Source organism: Balaenoptera borealis (assembly GCF_965194805.1).
Source record: "Balaenoptera borealis genome assembly, chromosome: 3".
Lineage (NCBI taxonomy): Eukaryota > Metazoa > Chordata > Mammalia > Artiodactyla > Balaenopteridae > Balaenoptera > Balaenoptera borealis.
The window spans coordinates 63,480,221-63,501,555 of NC_138866.1; the positions used below are offsets into that span (position 1 = coordinate 63,480,221).

Below are 21,335 nucleotides of genomic sequence, written 5' to 3' on the forward strand. Positions count from 1 at the left end.
TGTCCTCTGCACTGGCAGGCAGATTCTCAACCACTGTGCCACCAGGGAAGCCCCGCCACTATTATTTTTTTTTTTTTTAACTTTTGGGCTTATTTTTTTTATTTGTTTGTTTATTTTTTTATGGCTGTGTTGGGTCTTCGTTTCTGTGCGAGGGCTTTCTTTAGTTGTGGCAAGTGGGGGCCACTCTTCATTGTGGTGCACGGGCCTCTCATTATCGCGGCCTCTCTTGTTGCGGAGCACAGGCTCCAGATGCGCAGGCTCAGTAACTGTGGCTCACGGGACTAGTTGCTCCGCGGCATGTGGGATCTTCCCAGACCAGGGCTCGAACCCGTGTCCCCTGCATTGGCAGGCAGATTCTCAACCACTGTGCCACCAGGGAAGCCCCCCACCACTATTTTTAAAAATAATTCTTTTTAACTTTTTTTTTGGCCATGCCACACCATGCGGCTTGCAGGACCTTAGTTCCCCGACCAGGGATTGAACCCGGGCCCTCGGCAGCAAAAGTGCAGAGTCCTAACCACTGGACCACCAGGGAGTTCCCTAAAAATAACTTTTAAAAATTAATTTTATTCTTAATAGCAGTGACTTTGCGAAACTGTGTGCTTATTTTTCTGATGCTTTTGTTGCTAAAATATTCTTGGAGCTCTTCATTCTTTTATTTATTCTTTTGACAAACATTTGTTGAGAATCTATTTTGTCCCAAGCACTGCTGGGGACATAAAGATGAACAGGCCTAGGGCTGGTTCTCCAGGAACTCATTGACTGGTGGGGCGACAGTTACAGTGCAGTGACAGCGACAATGCAGGTAGCAGGTGCTCTAGGGGAGGGGGTGTGAGGTGCTGGGTCCTTATGGGGGGAGGGAGGGAGGGCTGCTGGGGGTCTAAAGGAGACAGTGAGGGCACCTGCAGGAGGAAGCCATGGAGCTGGTCCTTGAACGGTGAGCTGGAGTTCGCCAGGAGGAGCAGGAGTGGGGACTCAGGTGCTTCCTGGCAGAGGGAATAAAAGTTCTCTATGTAGGCATGGGAGTGAGAAAGAGTGTGCCACAGACAGAGGGAATAGTTCAGCATGCTTGGGGGAGAGAGGGCAGAGCAGAAGCATGCAGAACTTTGCCCACCACGCTGAGGTGATGAAAAGTTGTGGAAAGATTCTTGGAAAGTTGACTCTGGCAGTAGTGAGGAAGGACTGGCTTTGGGGGCAAGACAGGAAGATGGGGTATGAGGCTAATACTACTTATCTGCACAAATGGGAGGGGGGGGAGGTAACTGAGGGAATATGCACCCTCCTCCCTGAATTCCTAGAGGCACTTGAAGTACTTCTTTTTTTTTTTTAATTGAAGTATAGTTGATTTACAATGTTGTGTTAGTTTCAGGTGTACAGCACAGTGATTCAGTTCATATATATATATATAAAATTCTTTTTCAGATTCTTTTCCATTATAAGCTATTAGAAGGTATTGAATATAGTTCAATATATTGAACTATATATAATTCAACATATATATTGAACTGTGCTATACAATAGGAGCTTGGTGATCTGTTTTATATATAGTAGTGTGTATCTTATACACTTTTGTAACTCTCAGAAACATGATAACTATCCAATAGGTGAACCGTACATGTACATGGTGAAATGTATCCCACAGTTCCATGTGTCCTACAGGAACATAACAATTGAACATTTTTCATCAAGATAGAAAATGAGAGCTTGGTTTCCCCCATCCTCCACCCAATCAAAAACCTGTCAGTCATGCTGCACGTTTGGTCCATCCAGGTCAGAATCAATGGTTAACCTAAGGTAGGGACTGGGAAGGAAAGGAAGGAGATGGCCAGGACAATGGAGTCATTCAGTGGTTAGGCAAATGATTACAGATCTTGGCCAGTAATTTAAGGTGAAGGTAGGGGCTAAAGGAGTAGTCTAGGATAATTCCTATATTTCCAGCTTGGTCACTAACTTTTAAAATTGCCTTCTGAGTCCCTTTATGGACCAAGAAGATCAGTTTCATTACTTTTTAAAAATTTTTTACTGAATAATTATTTATTGGGGAACCTTTTATAATCAGAGCAATTTGAGATGTACAAAGATGAAAAAGAAACCATTTGTTTTCAAGGAATTTAAAACTGAGTTGGGGAGACAGATATGTCCAACAATTAACTATAAAACCAAGCACTAGTTTAAGGGTTAAAAACAGAGTTACAATCAACCAACTATGAAGATAAGGAAGGTTTTGGACCCTGACCATTTCTCATTCATTTTGTTTTCTGGTTCAGAATCCCCATATTGGAATGCTAGTATGGGATATGTGCACGTAGTTATACGGATCCGGGTTCTTAGGACCTTTCTTAGAATTTGGCTCATGATTTTTCTTCTGTCCTTCTGCTGGCAGTTGCCCTAGGAATACCTGCCATTTAATCTTTTTTTAAATAGATCTTTACTGGAGTATAATTGCTTCACAATAGTGTGTTAGTTTCTGTTGTACACCAGAGTGACTCAGCCATATGCATACATATGTCCCAATATCCCCTCCCTGTTGAGCCTCCCTCCCATCCTCCCTATCCCACCCCTCTAGGTCATCACAAAGCACTGAGCTGATTTCCCTGTGCTATGCAGCTGCTTCCCACTAGCTAACTATTATACATTCATTAGTGTATATATGTCGATGCTACTCACACTTCGCCCCAGCTTCCCCCTCCCACCCCATGCCCTCAAGTCCATTCCCTAGGTCTACATCTTTATTCCTGCCCTACAACTAGGTTCATCAGTTCCTTTTTTTTTTTTTTTAGATTCCATATATATGTGTGAGCATACGGCATTTGTTTTTCTCTTTCTGACACGCTTCACTCTGTATGACAGACTCTAGGTCCATCCACCTCACTACAAATAACTCAATTTCATTTCTTTTTATGGCTGAGTAATAGTCCATTGTATATATGTGCCACATCTTCTTTATCCATTCATCTGTCGATGGACATTTAGGTTGATTCCATGTCCTGGCTATTGTAAATAGTGCTTCAATGAACACTGTGGTACATGACTCTTTTTGAATTATGGTTTTCTCAGGGTATATGCCCAGGAGTGGGATTGCTGGGTCATATGGTAGTTCTATTTTTAGTTTTTCAAGGAACCTCCATACTGTTCTCCATAGTGGTTGTATCAATTTACATTCCCACCAACAGTGCAGGAGGGTTCCCTTTTCACCACACCCTTTCCAGCATTTATTGTTTCTAGATTTTTTGATAATGGTCATTCTGACCGGCATGAGGTGATACCTCATTGTAGTTTTGATTTGCATTTCTCTAATAATTAGTGATGTTGAGCATCTCTTCATGTGCCTCTTGGCCATCTGTATGTCTTCCTTGGTGAAATGTCTATTTAGGTCTTCTGCCCATTTTTTAACTGGATTGTTTGTTATTTTGATATGGAGCTCCATGAGCTGTTTGTATATTTTGGAGATTGAGCCTTTATCTGTTGTTTCATTTGCAAATATTTTCTCCCATTCTGAGGGTTGTCTTTTTGTCTTGTTTATGGTTTCCTTTGCTGTGCAAAAGCTTTTAAGTTTAATTAAGTCCCATTTGTTTATTTTTGTTTTTATTTCCATTTCTCTAGGAGGTGGGTCAAAAAAGATCTTGCCATGGTTTATGTCAAAGAGTGTTTTGCCTATGTTTTTCTCTAAGAGTTATAGTATCTTGTCTTACATTTAGGTCTTTAATCCATTTTGAGTTTATTTTTGTGTATGGTATTAGGTAGTGTTCTAATTTCATTATTTTACATGTAGCTGTCCAGTTTTCCCAGCACCACTTACTGAAGAGACTGTATTTTCTCCAATGTATGTTCTTGCCTCCTTTGTCATAAATTAGGTGACCATATGTTCATGGGTTTATCTCTGGACATTCTATCCTGTACCATTGATCTATATTTCTGTTGTTGTGCCAGTACCATACTGTCTTGGTTACTGTAGCTTTGTGGTATAGTTTGAAGTCGGGAAGCCTGATTCCTCCAACTCCGTTTTGCTTTCTTAAGATTGCTTTGGCTATTCAGGGTCTTTTGTGTTTCCATACGAATTGTAAAACTTTTTGTTCTAATTCTGTGAAGAATTCCATTGGTAGTTTGAGAGGGATTGCATTGAATCTGTAGATTGCTTTGTGTAGTATAGTCATTTTCACAATATTGATTCTTCCAATCCAAGAACATGGTATACGTCTCCATCTGTTTATGTCATCTTTGATTTCTTTCATCAGTGTTTTATAGTTTTCTGAGTACAGGTCTTTTGCCTCCTTAGGCAGGTTCATTCCTAGGTATTTTATTCTTTTTGTTGCAATGGTAAATGGGAGTGTTTCCTTAATTTCTCTTTCTGATTTTTTGTGGTTGGTGTATAGGAATTTCAGAGATTTCTGTGCATTAATTTTGTATCCTGCAACCTTACCAAATTCATTGCTTAGTTCTAGCAGTTTTCTCGTGGCATCTTTAGGATTTTCTATGTATAGTATCATGTCATCAGCAAACAGTGACAGTTTTACTTCTCTTTTCCAATTTGTATTCCTTTTTCTTCTTTGATTGCTGCGGCTAGGACTTCCAAAGCTATGTTGAATAAGAGTGGCAAGAATGGACATCCTTGTCTTGGTCCTGATCTTAGTGGAAACGCTTTCAGTTTTTCACCATTGAGTATGATGCTTGCTGTGGGTTTGTCATATATGGCCTTTATTATGTTGAGGTAGGTTCCCTCTATGCCCATTCTCTGGAGAGTTTTTATCATAAATGGGTGTTGAATTTTGTCATAAGCTTTTTCTGCATCTATTGAGATGATCATATACTTTTTATTCCTTAATTTGTCAATGTGGTGTATCACATTGATTGATTTGCGTATACTGAAGAATCCTTGCGTCCCTGGGATAAATCCCACTTGATCAAAATGTATGATCCTTTTAATGTGTTGTTGGATTCTGTTTGCTAGTATTTTGTTGAGGATTTTTGCATCTATGTTCATCAGTGATATTGGTGTATAATTTTCTTTTTTTGTGATATCTTTTTCTTGTTTTGGTATCAGGTTGATGGTAGCTTTGTAGAATGAATTTGGGAGTGTTTCTCCCTCTGCAATTTTTTGTAAGAGTTTCAGAAGGATTGGTGTTAGCTCTTCTGTAAATGTTTGATAGAATTCGCCTGTGAAGCCATCTGGTCCTGGACTTTTGTTTGCTGGAAGATTTTTAATTATGGTTTCAATTTCATTACTTGTGATAGGTCTGTTTATACTTTCTAATTCTTCCTGGTTCAGTCTTGGAAAATTGTACCTTTCCAAGATTTTGTCCATTTCTTCGTGGTTGTCCATTTTATTGGCATATAGTTGTTTGTAGTACTCTCTTATAATCCTTTGTATTTCTGCACTGTCAGTTGTGAGTTTTCCTTTTTCATTTCTAATTTTATTGATTTGTGTCCTCTCCCTTTTTTTTCATGATGAGTCTTGCTAAGGGTTTATCAGTTTTGTTTATCTTCTCAAAGAATCAGCTTTTAGTTTTATTGATCTTTGCTATTGTTTTCTTTGTTTCTATTTCATTTATTTCAGCTCTGATCTTTATGATTTCTTTCCTTCTACTGACTTTGGGTTTCCTTTGTTCTTCTTTCTCTAGTTGTTTTAAGTGTAGGGTTAGATTGTTTATTTGAGATTTTTCTTGTTTCTTGAGGTGAGATTGAATGGCTATAAACATCCCTCTTAGAACTGCTTTTGCTGCATCCCATAGGTTTTGGGTCGTAGTGTTTTCATTGTCATTTTTTAATATGTATTTTTTAAATTTCTTCTTTGATTTCTTCAGTGATCTCTTGGTTATTTAGTAGCACACTGTTTAGCCTCCATGTATTTTTGTTTTTTACAGTATTTTTCCTGTAATTGCTTTCCAGTCTCATAGCGTTGTGGTCAGAAAGATGCTTGATACGATTTCAATTTTCTTAAATTTTCCAAGGCTTGATTTGTGACCCAAGATGTGATCTATCCTGGAGAATGTTCCATGTGCACTTAAGAAGAAAGTGTACTCTGCCACTTTTGGGTGGAGTGTTCTATAAATATCAATTAGATCTATCTGGTCTATTGTGTCATTTAAAGCTTGTGTTTCCTTATTTATTTTCTGTTTGGATGATCTGTCCATTGGTGTAAGTGGGGTGTTAAAGTCCCCTACTATTATTGTGTTACTGTCTATTTCTCCTTTCATGGTTGTTAGTATTTGCCTTATGTATTGAGGTGCTCCTATGTTGGGTGCATAAACATTTATAGTTGTTATATCTTCTTCTTGGATTGATCCCTTGATCATTATGTAGTGTCCCTCCTTATCTCTTGTAACAGTCTTTATTTTAAAGTCTATTTTATCTGATACGAGTATTGCTACCCCAGCTTTCTTTTGATTTCCATTTGCATGGAATATCTTTTTCCATCCCCTCACTTTCAGTCTGTATGTGCCCCTAGGTTTGAAGTGGGTCTCTTGTGGACAGCATATATATGGGTCTGGGTTTTGTATCCATTCAGCCAGTCTGTGTCTTTTGGTTGGAGCATTTAATCCATTTACATTAAGGTTATTATCGATGTGTATGTTCCTATTACCATTTTCTTAATTGTTTTGGGTTTGTTTTTGTGGGTCTTTTTCTTCTCTTGCGTTTCCCCCCTAGAAAAGTTTCTTTAGCATTTGTTGTAAAGCTGGTTTGGTGGTGCTGAATTCTCTTAGCTTTTGCTTGTCTGAAAAGCTTTTGATTTCTCCATCAAATCTGAATGAGATTCTTGCTGGGTAGAGTAATGTTGGTTGTAGGTTTTTCTCTTTCATCACTTTAAGTATATGCTGACACTTCCTTCTGGCCTGCAGAGTTTCTGCAGAAAAATCAGCTGATAACCTTATGGGGATTCCTTTGTATGTTATTTTTTGTTTTTTCCTTGCTGCTTTTAATATTTTTCTTTGAATTTAATTTTTGTTAGTTTGATTAATATGTGTCTTGGCGTGTTTCTCCTTGGATTTATCCTATATGGGACTCTCTGCGCTTCCTGGACTTGGTTATTTCTTTTCCCATATTAGGGAAGTTTTCAACTATAATCTCTTCAAATATTTTCTCAGACCCTTTCTTTTTCTCTTTTTCTTCTGGGACCCCTATAATTCGAATGTTGCTGTGTTTAGTGTTGTCCCAGAGGTCTCTGAGATTGTCTTCAATTCTTTTCATTCTTTTTCTTTATTCTGTTCCTTGACAGTTATTTCCACCATTTTGTCTTCCAGCTTACTTATTCATTCTTCTGCCTCCGTTATTCTGTAATTGATTCCTTCTAGTGTATTTTTCATTTCAGTTATTGTGTCATTCATCTCTGTTTGTTTGTTCTTTAGTTCTTCTAGATTTTTGTTAAACATTTCTTGTATTGTCTCAATCTGTGCCTCCATGCTATTTCTGAGATTCTGGATCATCTTTACTATCATTACTCTGAATTCTTTTTCAGGTATATTGCCTATTTCCTGTTCATTTATTTGGTCTTGTAAGTTTTTACCTTGCTCCTTCATCTGTGACATATTTTTTTGCCGTCTCATTTTTTTTTTTTTTAATGAGTGGGATTGTGTTCCTGTCTTACTGGTTGTTTGGCCTGAGGCTTCCAACACTGGAGTTTGTAGGCTGTTGGGTAGAACTGGGTGCTGAGATGAGGACCTCCGTGAGAACTCACTCTGACGAATGTTCCTTGGGGTCTGAGATTCTCTGTTAGTCCAGTGGTTCGGACTTGGCACTCCCACTGCAGGAGCTTCAGCCTGACCCCCGTTCATGAACCAAGGTCCCACAAGTCGCGTGGGGTGGCAAAAAAAAAAAAAAAAAAGAGAGAGAGAGAGAGAGAGAACAGTAACAAAGTAAAAAATAAAATTAGACTAGGAAACTAAAAGGTATGTTAGAAAGAATATAAAAATAAAGATATAGATGAATCAACAACCGGAAGGTACAGCAGTACCACAATAGTAAAAAAGAGGAGGAGGGAAAAGAAAAAAAAAAACGGGGGGGAAAGGCGTTGGCTGTGGAGAGCGGGGTCTAAGCAAGGGCGAGGTTTGGGTGGTGGGCAGGGCCTGTGCTCAGGACCCATAGGGCTGGAAAAGGCCCTGGGGGTGTGCAGGGTGGGACTTAGGCTCAATGGAACACAAGGGGCCCAGGCATGCCCCCCATCCCTGGTCTCAGAGGGGGGGAGACCTCAGCTGGGAGCCCAGCAGGCTTCCTGGGCTTGAGTGGGTGGGGCAAATGCCCCCCTCCTCCCAGAGGGCCCCTGCTGTCTGCCTGGCTTCCCTCCTTTGCCCTCAGGACCCACGTGGCCTGGAGGGGGCTTTGGAGGGCAGGGGACCGGCCTGGGAGCTCAGCAGGCTCACTGGGCCTGAGTGGGTGGGGCAATTCCCCCTCCCCCCCACGACTCCTCTCCAGCTCCTCTGGAGGGCCCCTCCCACCTGCCTTTCCTGATCTCCCCTGGTTTCAGGGGCACCGATCCTCTCTGGCCTCCACTTCTCCTCCCCTCTCAGTTCACGCATATCCTACCGGTTCACTTGGGGGTTCCTCCCTTCTCCTTGGGCATCAGGGTTCCCCACCAGTGGCCAGCAGGAGCCCTAGTTGTGGGGAGACGCTAACTTGGCATCTTCCCACACTGTCATCTTCCAGTTTCATTACTTTTTTACTCATTCCGCACAGCATGAAAGATGACTCATTTGGTCATCTTTTTTTACTTATTCCATAGAGCATGAACTAGTTTGATAATCCACATGAGTTACTGGGTTATCCTCTGATTGAAATTGACCTCGGATTATTTACAAAAAGGATTTACTTTCAAAGGGTAAGCGTTTACCCTCAGTAAGGGTCTGCATGAGAACATGCCCAAGTTCTGTCCTGTAAAATGTTTTCTTCTTTTATCTAAAATTGGGAAAACATTTCATAATTGGAAAAATTTAGTGAAAGGTCAGTCTTTAACAGCATCGGTGTGCTTGGTATTCTGAAGAGACTGCAGCCTCTCATGTCCTTAGTGACTTTGGCTCAGGCAGTTTCCTGTCTGGAAAGTCCCCACATGTCACCCTCCTCCCCATTACTAACTGGGGAATCAGACACACACTTCGAGACCCAGGTTGAATATCACCTCTTCTGCCTTCCTGACAGCCTCACATCCCAGGCAGGAAAAGCATTGCCTCTTCCAGACTGTCTTCTCCAGTTGACCATGCACTCTTTTAATGGAAGCCCCACATGCCCATATTTGAGTCACCATCATTCACACATCTGGATTTAGCATAAGTTTAATTTATTTGGTTAAGTTGTAGGGGATTCAGAAATGTGGTAATGAATGTTCCATCTGCCTGGGAAGGTTGGAACCCAGAGCCCACTGTGAGGAGGCTACATGAGGATGCCCAGCCAGGGGTCAGAACCTCTTGACACCTGGCAGTAGCAACAGGTGGGCACCAGGGAGAAGTGAAATGAAAGCAGGATGGGGGTGGGGTTCAGGACCAGGATTACTGCCTCTGGAAGGCCTGGAGAGGCAAGAGCAAGGCAAGGACTTGGTATTGATTTTAGGGGAGTGGGGGGAGGAAAGGGGCTACTGGGATGGTTTAGGGAGGGCACTTAAGGACCAGAGTGAAGACATTACCCAAAATGTGAGAAAAAAATCATGTGATGAGCCCAATGGCTGGCACAGACTGCAGCTGTTACTGCATTTTGAAAGAGCAGGGAATCATTATATTTGCAAAGGAAAACTTAAGCTGGGGCTGGAAAAACATGATTTGGATATTTATAGAGGCCAGTGGGAAAGAAATTCCAGGCATAAAGGTGGGAGCAAGCATGAAGTGTTTGTGGATGGAGAGGCCATTTGTGAGGGTGAAGCCACCAGCAGGTGTGGAGACTACAGTAACCAGGAGGGTGCAGTCCAGCTGTGGAGATTCTGGAAAGCAAGGCAAAGGAGCCAATATCAAATGCAGAAGGAAATAGGGGCCCCCTATGCTTTCTGAGCAGAAAGAAGAGGCCAGCCATGTGTTTAGGAGATGGTGTGAGTTGTTGACTGAAGCCTGCAGATCCTGGAATTCTGGAATTGCCAGACTTTGATAATCAAATCTGAGTTGAAGGTAAGGTGGGAGAGGACTGTGGCCAGGTTTTCAAACTTGAATCTCAGTTGGTGTGTGTGCTGGGGATACTTGAAGCCACTGTAGGTACAATTCCCATTTTCCTGAAACATTGGATTCATTGGGGAGATTTGTGGCGGGGGGAAACAAGTGCAGATATATATTTCTGGAGTAGAATGCCAATTTAGAATGATGTTTCAAATAAATATTGTGCCTGTTCTGGCTGGTCCCTTCAGCCTATACCCAGCCCCCAGCCTCAGGGGAAGACTCACTCCCCTGCCTCTTGGGGTACCTCCGTGGTAAAGGGTCAAAGGACCAGCTGAGATATTCTCCATGGTGGTGATGGGAGAGTTAAGGAGACTCACAGCCTTTTCATTTCTGTCTACTAAGGATAAACCACAGTTTGTTTTTCCACTCACCTATCGACAGACATTTGGGTTGTTTGCAGTTTGGGGCTATTACAAATAAAGCACCTGTAAAAGTCTTTGTGTGGACATACGCTTTCATTTCTCTTGGGAAAATACCTAAGAATAAAATGACTGGATCATATGGTAGGTGATTGTTTAACTTTTTAAGACACTGCCAAAATGTTTTCCAAAGTGGCTGTATAATTTTACATTTTCATCATCAATGTATGGGGATGGCATTTCCCCCATATCCTTGCCAACACTTGGTATGGTCAACCTTTTCAATTTTAGTCATTCTAAAAGGTGTGTAGTAGTATCTCATTGTGGGTTTAATTTGCATTTCCCTAATGTGTAATGATGTTGAACATCTTTCCCTTGCATCTTTTTTGATGAGGGTCTGTTAAGCTCCCATTTTTATTTCTTTTATATAGTTAATTTTTTATTGGAGTATAGTTGATTTACAATGTTGTGTTAGTTTCTTCTGTACAGCAAAGTGAGTCAGTTATACATATACATATATCCACTCTTTTTTAGATTCTATTACCAGATAGGTCATTACAGAGTACTGAATAGAGTTCCCTGTGTTATTCAGTACGTTCTTATTAGTTATATATTTTATATGTAGTAGTGTGTATATGTCAATCACAATCTCCCAATTTATCCCTCCCCTCACATCCCCCCTTGGTAACCATAAATTTGTTTTCTACATCTTGACTCAATTTCTGTTTTGTTAATAGGTTCATTTGTACCATTTTTTTTAGATTCCACATATAAGCGATATCATATGATATTTGTCTTTCTCTGTCTGACTTACTTCACTCAGTATGACACTAGGTCCATCCGTGTTGCTGCAAATGGCATTATTTTGTTCTTTTTATGGCTGAGTAATATTCCATTGTATATATGTACCACATCTTCTTGGTCCATTCATCTGTCAATGCACATTTAGGTTGCTTTCATGTCCTGGCTATTGTAAATAGTGCTGCAATGAATATTGGGGTGCATGTATCCTTTCAAATTATGGTTTTCTCTGGATATATGCCCAGGAGTGGGATTGCTGGATCATGTGGTGCTCTATTTTTAGTTTTTTTTTTTTTGGCCACACGGTGGCAGCATGTGGAGCTTCCCGTGCCCCCTGCAGTGGAAGTGCAGAGGCTTAACCACTGGACCACCAGGGGGGGTCCTATTTTTAGTTTTTTAAGGAATCTCCATACTATGCTCCATAGTGGCTTCTGAAGCCTTTCTTATTTTTGAATTTTGGGAGAAAGATTGATTGATTGATTTTTTTTCCTTGTCTTACTCTGCTTATCTAAAGACTTTGAGAGAATTCTGACAGGTCTTCAGAGTGTGTTGACACTGGTTGAATTTCAGTATTAGTACTCGGCCAGCATAAAGATTTGTTTTAGGAGAGTATCAGAGACACCAATGCCTAGAACTTGTTAGGGCAATGTCATGTAATCAATCCAGCTTTTATTATACATATAATTTATAAAATTATAATGAGATAACACGTAATGTGACATAATGATACAGGGCCGCTGCTCCTGAATCCCTGGCCTGTGTGATATACGTTCCAGATGGGATTGTAATTCAGCAGTAGGAAGCATGGAGTTCTAGCATTAATGACAGAAAACACGAATTAGTTTTAATGAGTAGATGTGCAATTTAAGCACATAGTTGGAAACCACCTCCACCTTAAGTTTTGGATGAGCTCTTCCAGAACCTTAAGTCGATTTAATTATGTCTAGAATAAATAGCAGAGTTCAAAACTTATTTGACATAATTTTCAAAGTCATACAAGGGAGGTTATTTTACCTTACCAAATGATTATTTTGTAGAATTCTGCCTCATAGGTGAACTGCTGAGCAGTTTAAATATCTCCCTAAAGTAGCCAAATCTCCTGCATATGAATTTTAGACTTGAAAAGTTCAGCACCCTAAGACTGATGATCACCTGTCAGAATGATTCACTTTTCACAGCAAAGTTTGGGGTTTTTAAAAAATATTTATTTTCCATATTGTTTTTTTTGGCTGCGTTGGGTCCCAGTTGGCGGCACACGAGATCTTTGTTGAGGCATACGGGATCTTTTTCATTACGGTGTGCAGTCTGCTCGGGTTTCTCTCTAGTTGCGGTGTGCAGGTTTTCTCTCTCTAGTTGTGGCGCACAGGCTCCAGGGTGTGTGGGATTTGTAGTTGTGGCGCGAGGGCTCCAGAGTGCATGAGCTCTGTATTTTGTGGCAGGCAGGCTCTCTTGTTGAGGTACGCGAGCTCAATAGTTGTGGCATGCAGGCTTAGTTGGCCCGCGGCATGTGGGATCTTAGTTCCCTGACCAGGGATCGAACCTGCGTTCCCTGCATTGGAAGGAGGATTCTTAACCACTGGACCACCAGGAGAGTCCTCACAGCAAAGTTTTAAGATAAATTATATTTCTATAGAGGTTATTAAAAAGGCTACAAAGAATGACACCACAGACAAGGCCAGCTATTTATTTGCAACATAAAGGAAACTAAACATGAAATCACTCTTGTATTTGTACTTGGAAAGCAGACTGAGTTAGAGGAAGTAGGAGCTGTTAATGTGAGGCTTAAGTGGGCCTCTAGTTTACATTCATTTGCTAAAGAGACAAGCAGGTTTGCAGCTGTGGGTAGCTGAAAGGGTACCTTTGGCTCTTGCTCTCGGATCTACCTGCAGGACCCCACCCTTCCAGCCAGACACTGCTCCCTGCCTTCCTCTTCTCCCAGCAGCCTATGTGCCTCCGCCTCCCCGGCCTTCTCTGCTTCCCCAGCCTCGTTGCCTCCTCAGCCTCAGACTTCTCTATGAGTAGTCTCCTCTATGGCTGCTGTTGCAGGAATATCATGAAAACCTAGTGGGCAGGATGAATCCCGTGTTTTCCTTGCCATTACGTGTGTCTCCTTAAAGGGTGGCTCTGGGTGACCCGCCCTGCCACTCCTACAGCCCCTGGCGAATGAGGCACTCACAGCAGTTTTAAACCTAATTGTAACATTCTTTCCATGGGACACGGGGACATGTTTCTCATTAGACCATAGACTCTGATGGCAGCGGCCATGTTGCATTGGGCTTTCTGTAACCCAGCCTTGGCACAGCTGCCATACTGTGGGCGGTTGGGGAATGGATTGGTGAACTCCTGGGCCATTTTAACTGAAAAGATGATTCAAGTGAAACTTTCAGGATGCAAACAACATGGGATAGTTTCTTGAAAATCTGTCATCCTCTTCTCATAGGCTGCAAGTATTTTCAGGATGAAAGTTTTCAAGCAGGAATAGGCAGTGGTAGCTGATAAGCCAAGTTTGGATGACAACAGCCAGCTCATTATCTTGATAAGAGTGAGATGATGGGGACTTCCCTGGTGGTGCAGTGGTTAAGAATCCGCCTGCCAATGCAGGGGACACAGGTTCGAGCCCTGGTCCGGGAGGATTCCACATGCCGCAGAGCAACTAAGCCCATGCACCACAACTACTGAGCCCGCGCGCCACAACTACTGAAGCCCGTGCGCCTAGAGCCCATGCTCTGCAACAAGAGAAGCCACCGCAATGAGAAGCCTGCGCACTGCAACGAAGAGTAGCCCCCTCTCGTTGCAACTAGAGAAAACCCACGTGCAGCAATGAAGACCCAATGCAGCCAAAAATAAATAATAAATAAAATAAATTAATTAAAAAAAAAAAAGTGAGATTATGGGCAGATCTTACCAAAGGAGGCAAATCTAAGATACTTGGGAGAATGACTCCATATCACTTAGGGAGGGAAATCAGGAGTGGGGAGAAGACAAGAGAATTAAAACTGGTACATGGTTTCTGGCCTGGAGTTCAAAGTAGTTTTCACCATTAATAGAGATAAGAAAAGTGAGTTTTGGGTGCAAGATTAGTTTGGACTTGGATATGTCTTTGAACTCCAGTGTCCATAATTATTAAATAGGGATTGTATTTGCTCTCATTTCTGAGGAAATGAGATAATGGATGTGAGAGCACTTTGAAATTTGAAAGCTGGGAAGGACCAATTATGTAACAATAACCTTTATTCCTTTTTTTTTTTAATATAAATTTATTTATTTATTTGTTTGTTTATTTATTTATGGCTGTGTTGGGTCTTCGTTTCTGTGCGAGGGCTTTCTTTAGTTGCGGCGAGCGGGGGCCACTCTTCATCGCGGTGCGCGGGCCTCTTACTATCACGGCCTCTCTTGTTGCGGAGCACAGGCTCCAGATGCGCAGGCTCAGTAGTTGTGGCTCACGGGCCCAGTTGCTCCGCGGCATGTGGGATCTTCCCAGACCAGGGCTCGAACCCGTGTTCCCTGCATTGGCAGGCAGATTCTCAACCACTGCGCCACCAGGGAAGCCCAATAACCTTTACTCTTATTTTAATTATATTTAGACATATTCTGCCAGCAGTTAGGAAAAAGACTCGAGGTGATATTTGGAATCCAAAGGGAAGGTTGCATGCATGAGTGGAGAAGGAAGTGGGCATGAGTGGAGAGAGCTAGAGGGGCCAGCAAGTCTTTAGGGATGGGGAAGAAAAAAGGGTTGAATCAAAGGAGTAGTGAGAACTCCAAGACAGGGTTGGATAGTGTGGGGTGGTAGAAACCAAGACTATGGAGAATTTTTAGAAGCTGGAAATGTTCAACAGTGTCAAATGCTGCAGAGAGGCTGAGTGAGAAGAGGGATGATTAAACTCCATTGAGTCTGGTAAACTTGAGTAAATGGTTTCAGGAGGGGGTTGAGGTAGAACCCAGACTTCATGTATTTTGAGGGGTGGCTGGGACTAGGTGTTAAGGTCCTGGAGGAGAGGAGGTGGCAGCTGTGGGTATCACCACAACTATAGGTGCTTAGTGGCAAAAGGAAGACAGTTTGATAATTTTTTTAATAAATTTTATTTATTTATTTATTTATTTATTTATGACTACATTGGGTCTTTGTTGCTGCACGCAGGCTTTCTCTAGTTGCGGCAAGCGGGGGCTACTCTTCCTTGCGGTGCGCAGGCTTCTCATTGTGGTGGCTTCTCTTGTTGTGGAGCACGGGCTCTAGGCACGTGGGCTTTAGTAGTTGTGGCACGCAGGCTCAGTAGTTGTGGCGCACGGGCTTAGTTGCTCCGCGGCATGTGGGATCTTCCCGGACCAGGGCTCGAACCCGTGTCCCCTGCGTTGGCAGGCGGATTCTTAACCACTGCGCCACCAGGGAAGTACGATAATTTTTTTTATACTCTCATTTCAAAAAGGATTTGAAGGGTAAAGTAGGGGCAGAAAGATTGGCTGAGAATGTATTGAGGCTGCAGGGAAGTATGGGGGGAGAGAGAGGAGATTCTTGAGGAGCTGGACAAAGGGTGACATTCAGTCTAAGCAGAGGGAGTGGCTTTACAGATTAGAGAGAACCCTTTGGAGGCTGGGGGGAAATGTGAAGGTCTCAGAGTACTGGCAGAGCAGTGTAGGGGCCACTCATGAGCACAGAACGAGAGAGAATTGTAGAGAAGTTGGGCAGTTAGGAAGACAAGCTCTGAAACTGTGCTGGGAAGGAGAGCTAGCTAGTTGGCAAATGTTTCTTGTGGTACAAAACACATACAAAAATTTGCAAATACAGATGTTCATTTGTCACATTCAACTAAGAGCTATTCACTTTCATACAAATCTAAATAGATAGGAAGGAACTAGATCTTTAATAAATGCTGGTTGAATTAAGTTACTTTCATTATATGTCAGTCAGGCATTGATCTTACTCATGAATACAGCTACGTGGTTGTGCATGGATGTGCGTATGTGTGTGTGTGTGTGTGTGTGTTTCTTGTAAAGATGCTGCAGTGTACATTGTTTTCTTTCACACTCAGACCTAATTGTGCCACTCACTTTTTACCTACGACTCCTCTTTGCAGAAGCTGGAAGCCCTGAGCTGATATGTTTCCCCCTCCCCTTCCCCTGTCTGGGCAGGAGCCTGAGGTGGGCAGTTTGCACGGGCTATTGGTCACTTTTATCAACTGCATGACCTGCTACCCCAGGACTGAGCTTTGCTGAGGCCCAAAATGACTTCTTACTAACATGAAATTGAAAGACAGGCTGTGAATGAGCAAAGGTCCTGGCTTGCTGATTGGACTGCAGTCAGTGGTCGCCCCTTAGCCCTGGACACCGCTTGGGGCCTGCCGTGTCCACAGTGATGTTTCTGGAAGCCAGATCTGGAGGTCAGCCTAGCCCATGTTGTCATTAGCACTACCTCCCTAAGGTACCAATGTCCCATCTTCCCATTCTGCTCTGGCATTTCCTTCGTCTAGACACATCCTTGCACCAAGCCCTCCCTGCCGACCCTCTCTTGGGCCAGACTCTCCTTTCCCATATAAACAAAGTCTCCTCTACTGTTGACCTCATGGTGGACGCTCTGAATATCCCCATCCCCTGAGGAAGGGCCCATCTCCTCCCACCACGGCGCTGTGGGCAAGGCAGGTTGGCCTTCTTCTTGTCCCCATTACTGCATCCTAAGCAAGACCGCATGCCACCGGGCTTTGCCCCCTCCGTTCCACTCTCTGGAGCTTTCTCAGTGCTCCCTGAAGACTTTGACATTTGGTCTGTGGACTTTTCCTCTCAACCCTTTGTCCTGCCACCATCCTAGATAACTTCAACTTTCATGTGGCCAGCCCTGCCAACACCATTGGCAACGACGGTCCCTTACTTCTCCACCCCACTCTGGCTGCCTGTCCCATGGTCACAACCTGTGCCCATCCTTGCCTTGGACTGGCCCGTCTTTGTGATCTCAGGCTTTGGCAGCATATCCGTGGTTATTCTCCTCCAGGACAGAAGCTCTCCCACTCATGTACTCCTGCAGTTCCCAACCTTGCACAGCTCTTTTTTTTTTAATTTATCTTTGGCTGCGTTGGGTCTTCGTTGCTGCGCATGGGCTTTCTCTAGTTGCGGCAAGCGGGGGCTACACTTCATTGTGGTGTGAGGACTTCTCACTGCGGTGGCTTCTCATGTTGCGAAGCATGGGCTCTAGGTGCACAGGCTTCAGTAGTTGTGGCATGCGGGCTCAGTAGTTGTGGCTCACGGGCTCTAGAGCACAGGCTCAGTAGTTGTGGTGCACAGGCTTAGTTGCTCCACGGCATGTAGGATCTTCCTGGACCAGGGCTCGAACCTGTGTCCCCTGCATTGGCAGGCAGATTCTTAACCACTGCGCCACCAGGGAGGCCCTTGCACAGCTCTTGACGATTCCATTTTTACTTTTCCGCATTTACTTCCATCTCTGATCCAATTCTCACAGCCGTTATTTCAATGATTCTCTTCCCACCAACCTTCTTGCTTCCTTGTCTCTCCCTTGTACTCAGCCAGCAAGACTCCACCCTGGAGCAAGCCTCCTAATTCATCCTCTCCAGTTCCATACATGGGTCCTGTGGATTGCTGGTGAAATTGATATGCTTTTTCTGCCTGATGATCCCTACGCAGCTTTAGGCAGTCTCTCCCACTCCCCCTTTTCCTTTTCCAACTGTCCACGTCAACATCTTGCTCACTCTCAACAGAAGGCCTTACTTCCTTACAGAGACTGAGGCTGTAAAGTAGGGAGTGCCTTAACTTACTCTTCCATGTTTATGTCCGTCTGGCTCCCATCTTCTTATCCTTCCCCTCTTAGGAAAAGAGCTACCGATTCCTGTTTATTAAGGCTTTAGATCTGGCCTCCCCATCCCACCATTTGCACCTGTATTTTTACTCTAAGCTCCTAAACTTGCTCACACTTTCCCCATCTGAAAATCAAACCAAACAAAAAACTCTTGTTATCATCCCCCGCCACCTTCCTGCAAAGATAAGGCTGATCAGCTCTCTTCTTTTCTTACCTCCCACTCCCTCTCTAATCCGGTTTCTGCCCTTATCACTCCACAGTGAATGAATCATCAGTTGAACCCCATGTGGACAAAACAAACTGGCACTTCCCTTCCTCCTTTCCCGGATCCTCCCTGAGCCATTTGATTTACTGGCTGTCTGTCCCTTCCTCCCTTGGCTTTGCCCATTTGTCTAATCCTCCTTGCTGTCAAATCTGTTAGTTCCTTCTGAGTGCCCTTTATTGGCTCCCTTTGGACTCTCATCCCCTAAATGCAGCGTTGCTGGGTTTATTCTGTGCTCTGCTCTTCCCACTCTGGCTGCTTTCCCTGGCTGACCCCGTCTGCAGTCATGGCTTCAATTACCAATGCTGATTGAAAATTCACATGCCTCTAGCTCCTGTTCAGACTTCTCTGAAGTTCCAGACCCTCATGCCCAACTGCCCCCTGGACACCTCCACTTAAATGTCCCTCAGATACCTCAGACTCAGCCTCTTCCTAACAGAATTCATATCTTTTCAGCCAGACTTCTTCTCCTGGATTCTTTGTGAATATTGTCGTTATCCAGGATCCCGGCCTCTTTTCACCATTCCTAGTCAGTCATCAACTTTAGAGAGATGGAGGGATTTATGTTCACTGGAATCCCGGGAAAGCTGCGGGATGGAGATTGGCTTGGCAGGGCTGCTTTCCTGAAGAGATGCAGTGGATTGGGGGGCTACATACAGCAGGGAGGACTACCTGGTAGGAATGGCACTTAGCGAGCTGGCCCAGTGAGGGAGGGGTAGCTATGGGTGATGCTTCCAACCTGGTGTAAACTTCACCGAGCATCACCAAGGGCAGAGGTATTTGGAATTCTTGAAGAGAAAGGAGCTTGCCTGTGCCCAAACAGATCTGAAGAGAGATAGCTCAAAGAGGATCAGGGACAGAGAGAAGCCCAACACAGTAAGATTCAGAAGTGGGAGGGCTGAGAGTACTTGGATCTCTCAGGGATAAGGAGGCCCCAAGTGAATGTGGTTTATATATGTCCCATTTACAGTTTCTACCTCTGTAAGGTCTCCAACTGGATCCTCTTTTCCTCCAGGCTATTGCTCACTCCTATGTCTTGTCCAAAAAGCGAATCTTATTAAGCCGTTGGCTCTTTTTTTAAAAAAATAAATTTATTTATTTATTTATTTATTTATTTATTTATTTCGGCTGCATTGGGTCTTCGTTGCTGCGCACAGGCTTTCTCTAGTTGCGGTGAGCGGGGGCTACTCTTTGTTGTGGTGCGTGGTCTTCTCATTGCGGTGGCGTCTCTTGTTGAGGAGCACAGGCTCTAGGTGCCTGGGCTTCAGTAGTTGTGGCACACGGGCTTCAGTAGTTGTGGCTCGCGGGCTCAGTAGTTGTGGCTTGCAGGCTCTAGAGCCCAGGCTCAGTAGCTGTGGCGCATGTGCTTAGTTGTTCCGTGGCATGTGGGATCTTCCTGGACCATGGCTCGAACCTGTGTCCCCTGCATTGGCAGGCAGATTCTTAACCACTGTGCCACCAGGGAAGTCCAAGCCATTGGCTCTTTTAACTTTTAGACAGTAAGTTAAAAATTCCTTAGCTCCTCACACAGGGTCCTTCAGGATATGGTCCCTGGTTACTATCTAGCCCCATCTCTTGCTGCTGCCTACACATTCTTTTTGCTTTAGCCACGTGAAATTCTTCCAGCTCTTTAAAAGCACCAGGCCTTCATACAGGGGTTCCATACTCCTGTGTTTGTAATATACTCCCCACCCTAACCCCATTCATTCTGCCATTTCTGCTTTTCCTTCAATACTCAGCTCAAGCACCATTTCCCAGAAGACTTTTACAACCCCAATCTGATTTTCTCTGGGCTATCATGGCATACTACACATAACATAAAAATACCCTTTACCGCATCTCACTATAATCAGTTAACTTGCTTCTCTTCCCTGGTAGACTGGGTACATTACGAAGGAAGATCTCAGTCTATCTGGCTTTCTATCCCCAATGTTTTACTCATGAACAGTACTTGATATTTCTAAATAAATAAATAGTGATCAACCATCAAAGTTTTAAAGTTTAAGCAGAAGGCTACTTAACCTAGAAACCTTTTAACATTTAAATAGCAGGCCATTAATTGTGTCATTTCACATGCTAATCGTGCATCTTCATTCCAGAAGGTGAGTGCGATGTTGCTGGCCCATTTGCCAGTGGGAAAATCTGGACTTTTAAGAGTGCATCTCCAGGAGATATCTGTCCCACAGACGGATCTCAAGCAGCCTGTCATCTGCAGAACCGACCAGATCAGCGTCCTTCTCCCGGCCTTGACCTACACGGCACCTTTCGCCACTAAGAGAGGTGGGCAGATTGACATATTTATGGTAATCTCTCTCTTGTCTTTAGGTTAAGGAGTGCACGGGGTATGTTGGTTTATGTGGGTGTGCTTTTGTGTGTGTGAGCCCGCGTGTGGGTGGGGAAGGAGGAAGAGGGCAGTGTGTGCATCACTTCTTCAGAGATGCCTTTCCTGACCTGCTTGACTGGGCGATGCTCGCCTCCCCACCCTCTCCGAGCACCTTCTTCTCCCCCTCTGCACCGATCACAGCTTTTCTGGCATTTCTGTGATAAATGCCTGTCTCCTCCCCTAGATCGTAAACTTCAAGAGGTAAGGATCCTAATATGCTCCTATTCACCCTGTAATCCCCCAGCCCAGGAGGACGCCTAAGGCGTCACTGGTATTCCGCAAATATTTCTTCGACTGGTGTTTCTGGGCCCGACTCGGGGGACCCACCGCGTAAGGGAGCCACGGCCGACCCCCGCGGCAGGGCCCCATCGGGCACTACCGCCCCCCAACCAACGGCCGGGCGAGGCGGGGCCGGGCGGGGCCGGGCGGGGCGCTCTCGCGGGGACAGTTCTCGGGCTCGCGTGGGCGCGGCCCCGGGAGAGGGAACCGCGGGGAGGGAGCGGGCGCGGCGCGAGGCCGAGGCCGAGGCCTGGCCAATAAACGCCGGCCGGGCGGGGCTCGCGGCCGGCGGCCCGGGAGCGCGCAGGGCTGGGCGTGCCCACGGGTG

General features: G+C 44.1%; 1 long non-coding RNA gene across 1 annotated transcript; it reads left to right on the forward strand.

Annotated features, from left to right (window-relative positions):
* Window positions 1-1,399: 1,399 nt before the first annotated feature.
* LOC309625145 lies at window positions 1,400-21,128 on the forward strand. Its single transcript, XR_014242352.1, has 3 exons — window positions 1,400-16,420; window positions 20,445-20,625; window positions 20,781-21,128. It is a non-coding gene; the product is annotated as an uncharacterized lncRNA (long non-coding RNA).
* The last annotated feature ends 207 nt before the right edge of the window (window positions 21,129-21,335 follow it).